The 13,576-nt window shown below is 36.2% G+C and overlaps 1 protein-coding gene across 1 annotated transcript in view; it reads left to right on the top strand.

Annotated features, from left to right (window-relative positions):
* The window catches only part of GALNTL6 (polypeptide N-acetylgalactosaminyltransferase like 6), a 1,137,703-nt gene that overhangs the window by 398,977 nt on the left and 725,150 nt on the right, over positions 1-13,576 (top strand). The gene's annotated exons all lie outside the window — the stretch shown is intronic.

Genomic DNA, 13,576 nt, shown 5'->3' on the forward strand with positions numbered 1-13,576 from the left:
TCAGGTAGACTAAGGTTCAATTGATTTTTATGCCTGCCGTTTATGTTTCTGAAGTCTTGTACCCAATTTTAGTCTTGCCAGTTTTAACCTTTTCCTGTACATCTCTGAAGTAAGTGTGGAGTTGTAAATCTGTATTCCTAGCAGCTCGCACTAGAAAACTCTCATGCCCACTGTACTTAATATTTACACTTCAAAGCCATTGGTAATAGTTCTGCTAATAGTGGCTCTAATCTGGAAACTCCAAGAAGTTACACTTGCTACTTTTGCTAAGGCTTTACTTTTTAGTAGGAGTCAAAGCTATCCTTACATTCAGCGTTGTACAGTTTATGTACTTATGTAGCATATATATTTTAGGAAGAAGAGTACAAGAACTAAAAGTAGAGAATAAATTTTTGATGACCTAGGACTCTGTCACCATTATGACATTAGTTGAGTTTTTGCAACATGCCAGTGCTGTGATAACTGAGAGTTTCCCTGATTTGAGGGAAATCACTAATTTGTTTGATCTCAAGTGGTCATTAAGGCGTTGTATTTCAGGCACAAGGCATAGAGATTCAAGTGGTTATTTGAACATCCTCCAAAATTCATATCCAGGACCTGGCATAAATTTATTAGTATTGAGTTCTGGGCCACCATGGCTCTAGGGGAAATGCATGTGCTCACCCACTGGGGACGGAAAATGCCAGCTGGGGAGACCAGTGCAGGACTTTCCAGACACTGGTTCAGAACCACGAACCCCAGTTTGACTTGATGCTTTTTGAGTGAGTAGCAGTGGTTTTTGAACAGCCTTCGTGCCAGATGAAAGCAGCTGTGCCTTGTGATACTTCTTAGTCACAGAAACATGGCATAAGTGGTCCTCAGGAATACTAGAAGCTCAAGTCTAGCGTTGTTTGATTGTGTTTAATTGAAGTATAGTTTACAATGTTGTGTTAGTATCAGGTGTACAGCAATTTTCTCTCTATATATATATGTATATATATAATCAGATTCTTTTCTCTTATAGGTTATTACAAAATATTGAGTATAGTTCCATGTGCTATACAAGGTCCTTGTTGGTTATCTATTTTACATATAGTACTGTGTATCTGTTAATCCCAAACTCCTAATTTATCCCACCCTTTCCCCTTTGGTAACCATAAATTGGTTTTCTATATTACCCAGCCATAGAAAAGAATGAAGTAATGCCATTTGCAGCAACATGGATGGGCCTAGAGATTATCATACTAAGTGAAGTAAGCCAGACAAAGACAGATATCATATGATATTACTTACATATGGAATCTAAAACAATGATACAAATGAACTTATTTACGAAACAGAAATAGACCCACAGACATAGGAAACAAACTTAGGGTTGTTTAATTTTGAAGGAAATTATCTCTGCCCAAAAGTATGTAAAAGAAACTTGCATTATTTATATAACTTAGACATCATAAAATAATGGAAAAATAAGATTTGATGGTCAAGGGATTTAATTTAATACAGTGTTTGGTTTACTGGTGTGAAGTGACAAGGAGAGCACAGTGGAATTAGTATTATCAGGCATTTTATAATGATTTGAATTTCCTTGGTGACCAACTGAGCCTTAGGCATCCACATACATTATTGGACTAGAATGAATGAATTAACTTAATAGACATTGACCTAGATTAACTGTCTAATGGAATTTAGTAGTACACATTAATTGAAGTATATTTATTAGTAGTGATTCTACTCGTGCACAAAACCTTTTTATTTTGTTTTGAAGAACAAGAATCCTTAAGGAAAAACTTTTGAAATTATACCAAATGTTTTATAAATAAATTATTGGATTGATATTTAATCTTTAGTTCTAGTGTTTTGCAATAATAGAAATATTTTTATGCAACTTGATTAGGTAATTTATAAGCCTCTGACATATGTATCGCAAGTATTTTTAAAACCAGAACAAAGTCATTAAAGTATTATCTAAATTTGGAAAGTCAGTTATAATTATGACACAGACCTAGCATTTTTTTCACTACAAACTCTGTAGTACTTACTTTATATGACATTTTCTCATTTCATCCTTTCTATATGCACAGTGCCTTAACTTGAGTACAGTGGGTTTTTTGCACGTTGCCTCAATGTTTCTCACAAAAAACCCTATAAAGTAGGGATGGTTAAATATTATTAATCTTTTTTTTTTTTTTTTTTTTTTTTTTTTGCTGTACGCGGGCCTCTCACTGCTGTGGCTTCTCCTGTTGCGGAGCACAGGCTCCGGACGCGCAGGCCCAGCGGCCATGGCTCACGGGCCCAGCCGCTCCGCGGCACGTGGGATCTTCCCGGACCGGGGCACGAACCCGTGTCCCCTGCATCGGCAGGCGGACTCTCAACCACTGCGCCACCAGGGAAGCCCAATATTATTAGTCTTATAATAAGGAAATAGCTATAAATATAGCTTAGACGATTCTTCCTGTTTTCCGCTTTCAACATATGCTTGTGCTAAAATAAGCAGGCATGCATAGATTCCTAATCAGCAATATAAACCATTGTAAATTGTATTTAACTTATTTTAATCAAAATTATAATATTGTAAAAGTGTTAGCAAACTAACAAATGTCTGTGAAACAATTTTTCACGTTCATAAACAACTGTACATGAAAAGCTACTTTTAAGTACTCTAAAAAGAGCAATGCTACTTCTTTTTATTAAAGAGACATGTAGTCATTTTTATTTAACAATGAACAAAATATATTTGACAATAATGCAATACTTTTTTTAAATGAAATACGCATTTCCCATAAGGTTTTTGCACTGTTTAAAGGTGCCTTAAATATTTATTTTAATATAGTAATGTATGAGTTCCTTCATATTGAAAGCAATGGACACACAGATTACCTCAGTCAGCTAATGGAAATTTAATTTAATAATAAATGTGGGGACTTCCCTGGTGGTGCAGTAGTTAAGAATCCGCCTGCCAATGCAGGGGACACAGGTTCGATCCCTGGTCCGGGATGATCCCACATGCCGTGGAGCAACTAAGCCCATGCGCCACAACTACTGAGCCTGCGCTCTACAGCCTGTGAGCCACGACTACTGAGCCCATGTGCCACTACTGCTGAAGCCCGCATGCCTAGAGCCCGTGCTCTGCAACAACAGAAGCCAACGCAATGAGAAGCCTTCGCACCACAACCAAGAGTAACCCCTGCACACCGCAGCTAGAGAAAGCCTGCGAGCAGCAAAAAAGACCCAATGCAGCCAAAAATACATAAAATATAAATAAATTTATTAAAAAATAATAATAATAAATGTGAAAGTGCTGAAAAGCAGAAAATACTCTCACAAGCATCCTTCCTGGACATTATGAGAAGGGAAGTTCAGCAGGTGACACGGAAGCATTACCAGCCTCACAGCAGCTTTGCAGGTACGCAAAGAACAGGCAGTTAGAGGCGCTCCTTCTCTCTGCCGAGCACGCAGCTTTCTTTTGCGTCTTAGTTGTCTTCTGCTGCCTCCGTTCTCCTTTCTGCTAACGACTGTTTCTCACACTGTATCTCCAGACCCGAATGCCCTACAGGTGAGGATGCCACTGGTCAGAGCAGTCCCCGGGCAGTTTAAGTTATCTCTGTGGCTTACAGCTCCTGTGCCGGGTTTCCTCAAACACTGCAGGACAGCTTGGTGTTAAGTGATTCCACGTGTGTCAGTAAACATGGTTGAATGCCCATGGCCACAGTAAATTAGGAACTTGGAATAAAGTACAGCACGTCCTGTCTTATGAATCACTTCTGGTCATTATTCAGAGAAGGAATCAATAAACATAGCAGACACTTGAAGCACACTGCACTATAGCCAGTCTTTATCTTCTGATTATTCTACATAACACGTACTTATCCTGAAAGAGATGTTGGGGTGAGGATGATGTGATCAGGGTTTGTTTTGGGGTTCTCCAGAGGAGCAGAATCAATAGTATGTGTATGTCAACATGGAGAGAGATTTAAGGATGTGGCTCATGTGATTGTGAAACGCTGGTGAGTCCAAAATCTGATGGGGTAGCACTGCAGGCTGAAGACTTAGGACGGAGTGTCAGTTCACATCCAAAGGTGATCCACTGGAAGAAGTCCTTCCTGTTGGGGGCAGTCAGCCTTTGTTCTATAGGGGTCTTCCACTGATTGGATGAGGCCCACCACACATGGAGGGCAATCTGCTTTACTCAAAGTCCACCATTTTGAATACAGTAAGTCCTCTACATACGAACCTTCAAGTTGCGAGCTTTCAAAGATGTGAACGTGCGTTTGCATGTCCAGTCTCGTAAGTTAGTTTATGTGTCTGGTGTACATTGTCACGTGCATGCATCCTCTACTAGTGGTTGTGCATTTCTGTACTTTACAGTACTGTATTTAGTACAGTAGTACAGTATCTTTATTTCAAGCCTGGAATGTCCGGAAGCAAGCGTAAATGTAGTGGTGATGTAGCTGGTACTACTGTACTTTTCAAGGTAAGATTAAAAATGTTTTATTTTTGTGTTTGTTTTTTATGTATTATGTGTGTGAAAAGTATTATAAACCTATTATAGTACAGTACTATATAGCTGATTATGTTAGTTGGGTACCCAGGCTGACTTTGTTGGACTTACGAACAAATTGAACTTACGGACACACTCTTGGAACAGAACTTGTTCATATGTCGGGGACTTACTGTATCAGTCTCATTCAAAAAAACACTATCCAGAAATGCTCAGAATAACGTTTGACCAAATATCTGGGCGCTGGGCTCAGTCATGTTGACACCTAAAATTAACCCTCACAAGAGTCAACCAGGCGTGAACAGACACAGGAATTGATGCTGTGTGGGCCAGGGAAAGCCTGCATACCAGGCTGGAGGGTTCTGAGAAAGTGAACTGGTTCCTTCCTACACCTGCTCCTGGGAGTGGATGAGCCACTGAAGTGGACAATTCTAGGAACAGAAGGCCTTCACATGGCTTCCTCAATAAGGGAAGTTGATTTAATGACCTCCTACCAATTCTGGTGTGGCCACCAAGATAGAACAGGTGAACCTGCATTCCAAGAGACAGCAAAACCAAGAGGAAAAAGGAGCAATAGTCACCTAAGGGGGCCAACAGCCAGAGAAAGGAACACAACAGGAACCCTCAACAGAAGAGTTGAAATCTAGTGAAAGAGAGATTCAGGAGGGGATGGAAGACAGGCTGAAAGACAGCAGCAACAGTATCAGTAAAGCTTTCAAAGAGGACAACTAAACCCTGCACAGGGCTTTCTGGAACTAAAAATGGGAATTTCAACTTAAAACATGTAGTGCAGGTATAAAAGTAGTGGATGATGACTTTTTGGTATTTTTTTTCTTTTTTAAATATTGAGGTAAAGTTGATTTAGAATATTATATGTTTCAGGTGTATAACAGTGATTCACAATTTTTAAAGGTCGTACTGCCTTTACAGTTATTATAAAGTACTGTCTGTATTCCCTGTGCTGTACAATATATCCTTTTAGCTAATTTATACATAGTATCAGTAGTTTATACCTCTTAATTCCCTACCCCTATCTTGCCCCTCCCTCTTCCCTCTCCCCACTGGTAACCACTAGGTTTTTCTCTGTATTTGTTAGTCTGCTTCTTTTTTGTTATATTCACTAGTTTGTTGTATTTTTTTAGATTCCACATATAAGTGATATCATACAGTATTTGTCTTTCTCTGAATGACTTACTTCACTTAGTATAATGCCCTCCAAGTCCATCCATGTTGCTGCAAATGGCAAAATTTCATTCTTTTTGATGGCTGGGTAGTATTCCAGTGTGTGTGTGTGTGTGTGTGTGTGTGTGTGACATCATCTTTATCCATTTATCTGTTGATGGACACTTAGGTTGCTTCCATATCTTGGCAATTATCAATAATACTGCTATGAACATTGGAATGCATATATCTTTTCAAATTAATGTTTTTGTGTTCTTTGGATATATGCCCAGGAGTTGGATTTCTGGATCATATGGTAGTTCTATTTTTAGTTTTTAAGGAACCTCCATACTGTTCTCCACAGTGGCTGCACCAAGCTACATTCCCAGCAACAGTGTACAGGGGTTCCCTTTTGTCCACATCCTTGCCAACGTTCACTATTCGTAGACTTTTTGATGATCGCCATCCTGGCAGGTGTGAGATAATAAGTCTTTGTGGGTTTTATTTGCATCTCCCTGATGATTAATGATGTCAAGCACCTTTTCCTGCACCTGTTGGCCACCAGTACGTCTTCTTTGGAAAAAATTTTATTCAGGTCTTCTGACCACTTTTTAATCGGGATGTTTGGTTTTTTGGTGTTGAGTTGTACAAGTTGTTTATACATTCTGATTATTAGCCCCTTGTTGGTTGCATCATTTGCAAATATTGTCTCCTGTAGGTTGTCTTTCCGTTTCGTAAATGGCTTCCTTTGCTGTGCAAAAGCTTTTAAGTTTAATTTGGGCCTGTTTGTTTATTTTTGCTTTTCTTCCCCTTTGCCTTGGGAAACAGATCCAAAAAATATTGCTGTAATTTATGACAAAGAGTGTTCTGCCTATGTTGTTTTATGGTAGTTTTATGGTTTCTGGTCTCACATTTAGGTCTTTAATCCATTTTGAGTTCATTTTTGTTCATGGGATTAGAAAATGTTCTACTTTCATCCTCATACATAGCTGTCCAGTTTTCTCAGCATCGCTTATTGTGTATTTAGATGCTCCAATGTTGGGTGTGGATGATGACTTTTGAGACACAGATTAGGTGACAGAGTAAATATAAAAAATGTATTAAAACAAGGCAAAAATTAATAGACAGATATTATGGGCAGAAAGGTTAAAATAGTGAAGAGATGTGTAAATTTTAACCAATAAATGCAAGAGAAAATAATTAAATATTAAAAGTAAATATTAGATTTCTCAAATATTTCAGCCCCAAAATTGAAAACATGATAGGAAACATTGATGAAAAAGACACACCTAAACAGATGTTAGTAAAATTTCAGAATTAAGTAAGAAGTTTATATAACTTCTTATTTCAAGCCTCTTGGCAGAAATAAGAAGTTATATATAAAGGAGAGATAATCAGTCTGGCCTTGAGTCTTTATCTACAACTCTAGAAATTAGAATCCATAATATAATATCTATATATAATATAATCTAATATCTATATAATTATATGTAATTAGATACTTAGATATAGATATAAATAGATATATATTTCACCATTCAATATATACAAGATTGGGAGAGTATATTACCCACATACCCATTCTGAATAAACTGATAAAGAATTCTAACCAAGGAACAAATAAATGAGAATAAAATCTTCAGAATAGGAAAAAATAATTAAAATTTTTGTGGGGCATGTATAGTAAAAAAAAAAAAAGATCTAGTTGAAGAAAAAGGGACTAGAAAAGCTTTATTTTTCTAATATGCAGTTTTAAAAGTGATTTATTCAAGAAAAAAATTAATATGAAGAGTTTAAAGTAGCATGCCACCTTACCAAGGATGGAGAGGTTTTTAGAGAGTAGTATGCTCTAAAGGTCTCTTGAGGAAAATATGACGAGTACAAGATGTCTAAAGGCTATAACTTATTAGAAGCAGTGCCATGCGGGGAGAGGGGGATTATTGGGTATCTTGTTTTCACATAGTAACAGAGATGCAGGCATATGATCATGATAATGATAGAAACCTGATGCCCTATGACTAAGCTGATGTACCCATGAAGGACAAAATCACACTTAACATTATTTTGAAACCATTTTAAGTTGACGATATCCAAACATTTTTTATTTACAGAAGCAGCAATTTCCTCAAGTTCAACTTCATGTTTATGTTTTTGTATGAACATAAAAGTTTACAAAAAGTTTGGGATGATAAAGACAGATTGCTAATGAAATGACAAGGATTATTTTATTTACATGATCAGAATAAAGATACTGTATTTTATATTTTAAATTAAAAATCACACTAAACAATGTGGACCCTACAGGGTAGGTCATGGAAGTTGGAAAAAGGAAGAGGTCATAGTGCAATAGGGTGGTCAAAGCATCCGGGAGAGAGATGGAAATTAAATTAGGTCTTGAAAGATGGCTGGAAGAAAAAAGACATTCCTAGGTTGGGGGTAGGGAAAGAGATCTAAGCAAAAAAGGAGAAGCCTGTTTTAAATGTTGGAATAGATTGTCATCATGATGTCATGACCAGTGGGAGACAGATGAATGTAGACCACTAAGAAAAGGGGAAAGGACAGTAATGCTCAAAGCACACCATTGTTTCAAACGCAGCTTGGCTAATACAGAATATCAAATGCTGCAGTGGGTGGCATTTCCGAAGTGAGATGCCACGTGTCATTCTGCAAGCTTGTGTGTGACTGGGAGGTCATAGTGATCATCACAGTTGTTCATGTCAGTTCAGTCTCTCTGAGAAAGAATCCAGGCATGTAGTACAATCAGCACATCTGTTTCAAATATGTCATTTTCAGAAAGCATAGTCACCAATGAAATACATGTCACTGAACATATGTTGATACTATTTTCTGGCTTCCTTTGAATGTGTTTATTCGGGGAGCTGGTAGAGAGGATTTCTATAAGGCATTACAATGAAGATACTATCACTGGTGAAGAAAACTTTAAGTATTCAAACGAGGCTATTTTGTTGAACCCAAAAGCAAAACACTGATGGACACTTTCAAATAGGGCTGAATCTGTGCATCACATTCCTGAAGCTTTTAAACAGTCTATCAGTCAAAAAAAGTCAGTGATGACAATTGCAAAACAAATGGTAATCAAAGAACCCTATTTACTACTACTGATGCTGTGAGACTTTTTTTATGGTAAGAAATCAACATTCTGCTAAAAATAGCTTCTGTTAATTTATACAGGATCTTAGCTGTATTCCCACAGAAAGGAATGCCAACTGTTGCTAAGGCACCTGTTTCATTTTCACTTGAAAAAAGTCAAGAAAGAGAAGTGCCAAACTTAGAACATTTTACACTAGAGGAAGAAGAATATGAATTTCTCAATATAATAGAAAAAAGGAAGTATTGTGTCTGGATACATTAAATATTAGTAAAGAATGAGGCTGTCTTTTAACTCACCTCTGCATTTGAGATTCTGATTATACAAAAGTAATAATTTTGCTTTGTCTGGTTCTAGCTCTGACCTGCTACAGATAACTTTTTTCCTTTCAGCCTTTAGATGTTTACACACACACAAGACCTACAAATGCTAATCACACACTAAACATTTTCACCTCTCCCATGAAGTATAAAATAATGTTTCACATGAACAATATTTTGTTCCCTCTTAGAGAATGGAAGAATAATAAAGAAGTCAGGATAGGAGTGACCATGGTAGAAAGAGTTTAAAACCCATTTATTCTATTAGTTCATGTATGAAGAGAGCATCATATATTTCTGTGTACACTGGTTTTCAATTTCAACAAGAGAAGAGATAAATATAACCAACTTAACATAAGTCTGACTTGTCTTAAATGATTCAAGTGGCTTAATTATCATCAACTAAGATATTTTCTTATATCAACTTCCATTTTGGACTTTTTCCCTGTTTTTATGGGATTTTATATTAACTGTGCTTTTATTTGGATGTAGTATTTATGTGTTCATATCCTTGATCGGTTTGGGGAGTTATTCAGTCATTTAATAGGTTATTAAAATAAATTATGACTAAAATGGTTGGGAGAAATTCAAACAAAATAGAAAGTTTCTTAATTTGTTTATGTAAGACATCCCCAAAGAGCTGTGCTGTAGGGTCTTTTATGTCCTTAAGACATAATTTTATATTTTAAATGATTGTTTAATGTCACAAGAGACGGTAAGATTTATTTTCCCTAGAGAGTTCGTATTTGAATCATAAGATCTCTACAAATATGCAATTATGCTATCTCTGACAGAAGTGCTCAGAATACTGCTTGATTTCTTCCTCACTGACCTGATAGCCCTCCAGTACCTTAAATCATTAGTGTTATCACAGTTTGATTTGTAGGTGCATGAAGATGGTTTCACTGCCACTTACGTTTTAAATCCCTGTACTGCAGTAAATGGAAAACTATCAGTGGAGCCTGTTGAAAGAGTTAGTTGAAAGAGCTGAAGATAATAGTGGTTTGCTAATATGTTAAAAATGGAAAGTAAATATTTTAAAATATATGCTGTTTTTAACAGTGGGAATTGATGCTGTCGACCTCTAAATAGACCATAATTTGAACCTTTATTCCATCCAAAAAAACTAGTTACTTCTAAACATCTCTAATAACAAATGCCTCTTTTCTTTCATCCTGCTCTTTCTACCTACAAACTTAGTGCATATTATGATCTCATTTATACTCTAAATAAATGCATGCATATGCATGTACATGTATACATGGGTACATCTGGGTGATTGTGAGATGATGGGTGACTTTTATTTTATATTTTGTGCTTTGATATTTTTCCGAGTATTGTGCAATGGCTATGGTTGGCTTTTGTAGTTGAAATTACAAATATACTGAATATGTATCTTAATAAAAAGAAAACGAAGCAAATGGGAAATCAGGTAGGCCATTAAGAAACAGTGAAGAGAGAATAAACAATATCCATTTATTTAACTAATATTTCAGCATCTGCTATTCACAGCCATTATGTTAATGCAGATATTTTTAGTGCAGATTCTTCCAGTGCCATGCATATGTATATGTGTGGAATATTTTTACAACAGCCTTGAGATTATAAGGTATGTATTGATTTACAAAGTGCTTTTACTTAATATATTATGAAAAATTTCCACCTTTTACTAAATATTATTTCACAAATACCAGAGTCTCCCATTTCAGTAAAAAGCACTATCATCTCATAGATAAACAACAAGGACATATTGTACAGCATGGGGAATTATAGCCATTATCTTATAATAACTTACGATGGAGTATAATCTATGAAAATACTGAATCACTGTTCTGTACACCTGGAACTAATATAATATTGTAAATCAACTATACTTCATTTACAAAAAGCACCATCAACTCCCTGACTTTGTAAGCCTAAAGCCAAGAGTTACTCTTTTTTTCTTTTTTCCCCAGCTTTATTATGATATGATTGACATACAACATTGTATAAGTTTTTGTTTTTGAAAGAGGAACAATTTAGTCTTAGGCTCAGCAGACATAAAATCATATTTCAATAATCAGATCAAATACACAATGAGAAAAAAGAATTGCAAAAACTATACAGCATTATTCATTGAAATTGTAGCTGTAGGTAACTAATATAGGAAGTATTACAGTTATAACTTTTGTTCTCCAAATTTAAGAAATTTTATGAGTGAAGTAACAATCACCATACTAAACTCCTATATTCATATTTTGAATCAATTCTGTTTGTCAATAACTTCTTTTAAATTTTTTTATTGATGTATAGTTGATTTACAATATTACATTAGTTGCAGGTGTACAGCATAGTGATTCAAAATTTTTATAGATTATACTTCATTTCCCTGTGTGGTACATTATATCCTTGTAGCTTATTTTATACAAAATAGCCTGTACCTCTTAATTCCCTACCCCTATTTTACCCCTCCTCCTTTCCCTCTCCCTGCTGGTAACACTAGTTTGTTCTCTACATCTATGAGTCTGTTTTTCTGCTGCTGTTGTTGTTATATTCACTAGTCTGTTTTACTTTTTAGGTTCCACATATAAGTGATAATATACAGTATTTGCCTTTGTCTGCCTGACTTATTTCACTAAGCATAATACACCCTGGGCCCATCCATGTTGTTGCAAAGGGCAAAATTTCATTCTTTTTATGGCTGAGTAATATTCCACTGTATATATGTGCCACATCTTCTTTATCCATTCCTCTGTTGATGGACACTAAGATTGCTTCCATAAGTTGGCTATTGTAAATAATGCTGCTGTGAACATTCAGGTGCATATACCTTTGAGAATTAGTGTTTCTGTTTTCTCTGATATAAACCCAAGCATTTTTTTAACAAAACTAGAACAAATATTTTTAAAATTTGTGTGGAAACACAAAAGACCTCGAGTAGCCAAAACAATCTTGAAAAAGAAGAACAGAGCTGGAGGAATCATACTCCCTGACTTCAGACTATACTACAAAGCTACAGTAATCAAAATAGCATGGTACTGGCAGAAAAACAGATCAATGAAACAGGATAGAAAGCCCAGAAATAAACCCACACACTTATGTTCAATTAATCTATGACAAAGGAGGCAAGAATATACAATGGAGAAAAGACAGTTCTTCATTAAGTGGTGCTGGAAAAACTGGACAGCTACATGTAAAAGAATGAAATTAGAACATTTTCTCACACCATATACAAAAATTTATTAAACACCTAAATGTAAGACTGGAAACCATAAAACTCCTAAAAGAAAGCATAGGCAGAACACTCTTTGACATAAATTGTAGCAGTTTTTTTGGGGGGGTGGTCCCCTGCAGCAAAGGAAACAAAAGCAAAAACAAATGGGACTTAACTAAACTTAAAATCTCTTGCACAGCAAAGGGAACCATCGACAAAACAAAAAGACAACCTACTGAATGGGAGAAAATATTTGTAAATGATGACTAAATAAGGGGTTAATATCCAAAATACATGAACAGCTCATACAACTCAAATCAAAAAATTCAAACAACGTGATTAAAAAATATGAGCACTGAACAGTTTTCCAAAGAAGATACACAGATGGCCAACAGGCACCTTAAAAGATGCTCAACGTAACTAATCATCGGGGAAATACAGATCAAAACCACAAGGAGATGTCACCTCACACCTGTCAGAATGTCTGTCATCAAAAAGACCCCAAATATCCAACGTTGGAGAGGATGAGGAGAAAAGGGAGCCCTCGTACACTGTCCGTGGGAGTGTACATTGGTGCAGCCACTGTGGAAAACAGTGAGGAGTTCCTTCAAAAACTAAAAATAGAACTACCACATGATTGAGTTACTCTTGATTTCATTCTTCTACTTTTTCTCCTGCAAATTCATCAGTAATGACTCTCATCTCTACCTCTAACTACTTATGAATCTCCATTTCTCTGCATCTCCACCAGTCCAAACCTCCTCCCAAATCTAAACGTGCCTCATTGTTCATCTGAAATTCTAGAATAGCTTCCTAATGGGCCTCATATGGTTCACTTTGCCTCTACAATCCATTATCCCCACAGTAACCAGAGAAATATTTTAAAATCATAAATCAGATGATGTCATTTCCACACGTAAATCCTTCCAATTAGCATGTTGTAAATGGTATACATGTGTATAAAACCCAAACTTCTTAACCTGCTTAAAAAGCCCTACAAAATCTGTCCCTGCCACCTCTCTGATCTCCTGTGTTACTGTTTCCTCTCCCCACCCCATGCCACTAAATTCTAGCCACACAGACCTGTCTGATTTTTCTCAGCCTCTCCATGTTCTTTCCCAATTTTGGTTTTTTTCACGAGTTGTTTTCTCTATCTAGACTATTTCCCCTCAATCTTCCCATCTGGTTCCATCTTGTCATTCAGCTCATAGCCAAAATGTTGTTGTCACATTAATTCTCTGCAGAACACTTGTTGCCACCTGATACCTTTCTAGTAGGTATTAATGAAGACATTGATTAGATGGATTGATTGA

This window comes from Orcinus orca, chromosome 6 (genome assembly GCF_937001465.1).
Source record: "Orcinus orca chromosome 6, mOrcOrc1.1, whole genome shotgun sequence".
Classification (NCBI taxonomy): domain Eukaryota; kingdom Metazoa; phylum Chordata; class Mammalia; order Artiodactyla; family Delphinidae; genus Orcinus; species Orcinus orca.